The sequence below is a fragment of the Gossypium raimondii genome, chromosome 3 (genome assembly GCF_025698545.1).
Source record: "Gossypium raimondii isolate GPD5lz chromosome 3, ASM2569854v1, whole genome shotgun sequence".
Lineage (NCBI taxonomy): Eukaryota > Viridiplantae > Streptophyta > Magnoliopsida > Malvales > Malvaceae > Gossypium > Gossypium raimondii.
The window spans coordinates 50,610,325-50,614,891 of record NC_068567.1 but is presented as its reverse complement, the minus strand read 5'-3'; the positions used below and the strand labels follow the sequence as shown (position 1 = coordinate 50,614,891).

The 4,567-nt window shown below is 32.3% G+C and overlaps 1 pseudogene; it reads right to left on the bottom strand.

The window, feature by feature from the left end:
* Positions 1-1,493: 1,493 nt before the first annotated feature.
* LOC105795940 (cytochrome P450 71B20-like) lies at positions 1,494-3,852 on the bottom strand (annotated as a pseudogene).
* Positions 3,853-4,567: the final 715 nt, after the last annotated feature.

Genomic DNA, 4,567 nt, shown 5'->3' with positions numbered 1-4,567 from the left:
TGAAGGGTTTTGTTTTAAGTTATAAATAGGGATAAGGGTTTGCAATGTCCATCTTTTTCCTGAGTTTTCTATTTTTTGGAATCTGTATCTTTTTATATTTCTTAAATGTTGATTTGATTTCCTTCCTTGTCTTTTCTTTTTTTTTTGTGTGTGTATGATTGCTACTTGTAGGTCCCTATTGTCTTTACTTTCTTTATCTTGTTCTTAATTTTTATTTTACACTTATTAAAACCTGACCCCGAGACCGATTAGTGTTCCTAATGAGAGAGAAGAATTTATGTGTTCAACATCATGAGAGGAAATGTGTAAATTGTTAGCATGTAAGGGAATTACCTATTTTGATAATTTCAAAATACAAATTTGATATTGTGATGGGGAAATGTCGGCTGGGTGAGATGTACAACTATAAGATTATAAGTTGTTGATAAAATTTTTTTAACACTTTAGATTAAATATTGTTCCTCAGACATTGAAAAACTCAAAGGTTTTAATTTTAATGCAGAAATATCATAATTCTTTGGAGAGTTTTTTTATATATAAGTTTTTATTTAAAAAACTCAAAAGCTTATCGGCATCAAATAAAAATTAAAAAAATTTTAGCTTGAATACTAGTAAAAATGTTTAGGGTTAAAATTATTGATTTTTTAGATATATGATTAAATTGAAATAATATATAAATATTGAAGAGAAAATTTTATTATTAGGCCAATAAAGAAAAGGTCATACATTCATTATATACTAAATGACATAGTGACTAAAAATCTAATTTTGAAAACTTTAGTTATTAAATAAAAATTATATTTGGGTGATCAAAACAATATTGAGAGTCATTGGGTTCAAAAAAATAAGAACACCTTCATCCACAAAAAAATCTCAACATTTACATTTGGTGAGATTTGAACCCATGCCATATAATGGCATGACTGAGAAACTTAACTACTACTTTAGTGAATGAAGAAACTTCTGCTCTGTAAACCCATTGAAGGAAAAACAAAATAAAACCGAATATAAAAACAAGAGAACAAATTTATTCTAAAATGTAAGACGATTCAAAAAATCAAAATCCACACTATTCAATCTTAATAATTTTTTTCTAGAAAATGAACTAAGTACAAAATCAAACATTTAATAGCTAATTACGAACAGTTTATAATTCTTTAAACACTTTGGTTATAACAAAATTCCAGTCTAGGTCCATGATACATTGGATAAGATGTTAATTCTACAATATGATAAGTTGATTAGTATCGATATTATTATTAATATAATAAAACATAAGTTTATGTACACTCAAATAAAATTATGAATAATTTTAAACATCAAATAAAAAACATGTTAAAGGATAAGTAAAATGGATGCAACTGATTATATGTATTGCCGTCAATGATACAATAATCATACTCTTCCAAATGGTCCCAGTGCATAATTTTTTTTCTATATATGTACTTCAATCATACAGATTCTTAAAACTTCCGAAATCCAGATTGTGTTATTCAGCAATGCTTTATCTCATCATCTTCCCACATGTTATAGTTGATGGGCATAAGCATAAGAGGAAATTTTTTACCAACGGTTATACTTACTTCCTCCTCCATGTCAATGTCCATCTCCGTCATCCCACTTGGTAATTTCCAGTCAAAACAATAGAGCAGGTTCGCCAGTGCCAACTGATCTAAAACAGCCATTCCCATGTTCATTCCAGGGAAAATTCTTCGACCAGCACCAAACGGCAACAACTTGAAATGTTGCCCCTTCAAATCGATCGGATTATCGATGAACCTTTCGGGAATGAAGTCTTCTGGGTTGTTCCAGATGTCAGGATCTCGTCCTATTGCCCAAACATTTACCGCAATTCTAGTTTATTTCCGATCTTTATTTGGGACATAGTCTCTCTTGGAACAAGAAGAACAACTGGAGGATGTAATCTAAGAGTTTCTTTAATTATCATCTTCAGGTATTTAAGCTTACTAGCATCATTTTCTGTTAGTTTTCCTTTCTTCCTAATGCAACTTCTAATCTCATTTTGTGCTTTCTTCATGGCTGTTGGCTTCCTTACTAGCTCTGTCATTGCCCAGATCATGGTAATTGCACCAGTGTCTATTCCAGATACTAACATGTCCTGATGGATGATAAAGTAAGAATCAGTGCCATATATACAAAAAGATGAATTGCCGAAAAAAGGGAAAAGTTTGGTTATTTACCATAAGGATTGCCTTAATATGGTCTTTAGTAAGTTGAATGGAATCATTCTGGGTTTGATCTTTCTCCATTCTCAGTAGCCCATCGACTATGTCTTCTTCATCGTGCTTGGTGGGTCTTGAAACTAGATGATCATCGGTTACTTGCTGGAAGACAGCATCAAGTTCATGAAAGCTACTCTCAAGCTTTCTATGAAACCAGTAAACCAGTTAACTAAGAAGCATGGACACGTACACGTAATACAGATACGATACGGTACTGATACGACGACACGATAATTTAAAAAAAATGAGAACACAGATACGCACGGCAATAAAAAACATTTATATATATTTTTATGTTAAAATACTCAATATAAATGAAAATATTGATATTTTTTACTAATATATAATCAATTCTTTTCCATTAAGCTCTCTTATCATTACATAAAATATGACAAAACATAGTAATACATTTTCAAGTTCATTAGACAAAACATGTTATATCAAATCTAAATTTGGGTCACACATATATTTATTAATTTATAATTAAAATTATTATTTTTAAATATTTGTAATCTAATAAATACATTAACTAGACAAATATATATATTCTTATTATAATGGTCTCACATATTTTTATTATACTTTACTTTCACTATTTTTATACTACTTCAATTTTTTTTGGACTTTCTTACCCCGTTATAACTAGACAAGTACGTTGACTATTTTTTTTCGTTTTTTACTTTAGACACTCATTTATGCCCTTTTTTTTCCCCCTCATTTATTGCCTTTATCTTTGTTTCTGTCTTTCTTCTCTGCAAAACCTTCATCTACAAAACCTCCATCATCATCATCTTCATATAAGGGAATGCACGAAGGTCCAAGAAACTGTACCATGACTCCAAATAAGACAAATATGTTAAAAGTCCCATAAATAATCACAATTAAATGCCAAAGTTCTCCTTTTAATCGGTTTACTAAAATTTTCCTTTCATATGATTTTTTTTTTTTCGTTTTTGGTTCAGGTCAAAAGAAAGTCCAGCAGTGACTTTTTTTTAACATGCGTCAAGGTGTGTTTGGTACGTATCCGACCATATCGGCGGTGTGTCCGTGTCGAATACCAGTACGACACTGGTACGAGGGTGTTTTCCCACTTCATAGCCAGTCAATTACCTTTCCTACATAAGGGAAAAAAAATCCGAGGCACAGAAGCTTCCCAACATAGTTCCGCCTCAAACACCACTTTTTGTAACTTATGGTTATCAAGTTGACTCCCTTGAAACTGTTTCCCGAAAGCAATCCTAAGGATTATGCTAGCGGTGAGCAAAAAGAAACATTTGCTTAGATCCACCGGGTTCGCTGAAGTAGCCGATTCCGAGATTGATTCGATTAGCAAATCAACCTCTTCTTCCCTAACGGATTGAAACGATTGAACCCTTTTCATGCTGAAAAGCTCAGCAACACATATCTTTCGCATCTCTCTCCAGTAATGTCCGTAGGGTACGAAAGCAACGTCTTGGAAATTGTAAGTAAGCCTTTTAGGGCCAGTTAATGGAGGTCGACTGCAACATTCAAGATCGTGAGTTTTCAACACCTGTTTGGCAGCTTCAGCTGAGGAGACCACGAGGGTTGGCGTAGAACCGAGTTGAAGAAGCATGATGGGGCCGTTTTTCTTGGAGAGTTGCCAGGTTGAACGATAAGGGAATGGGCCAAGTTGATGGAAGTTACCCAGAATAGGAAGCTTAGGAGGGCCTGGAGGAAGTTTACCCCTTTTTGTGGTTAATTTGTTTATGAATATCAGCAACGAAGAGAGCAATAAGAGAAAGGGGATTAGCAGCATTGTTATGGGGAGTGGGAAATAAGACTGCTTGATTTTCTTTATCTCGCTTATGGGCATAGCTTCAAAGATGTTAACCATTTATAGGAAATCAGTTACCTGTTACTAGATTTTTCAACGTGGAAGTTAATTTTAAATAAGTTTCTTCAGCCGCTCAACAGGATTACGTCGACAACTATATCCATTTTTGTAATCCATATATTCACGGTAAATAGACTTGTGGATAAGTGCAGTTGAGCTATAATTTAATTCAAAGTAATTAGGCTTGAAATCCACCGTCTGATGCTTCTTTTAACTTTTATATATATATATATATTTATACTAAAATTAAATTTAAATAGAATATTTTTGTTATTATTTAATTTAAATACGTACTAAGCAAGACAAGTTTAAAATAAAAAAAATGTTCAAAACTCGATTATATAGATAATACAGATAATTAAATCTTTTAATACGTAATGTCAGAGTGCATTAAATGTAAAACTATTAGACTTGGAGATGAGACATTGATTTTTCACAAATAGCATGCCCGGGGGTTTGGAAGCTCATA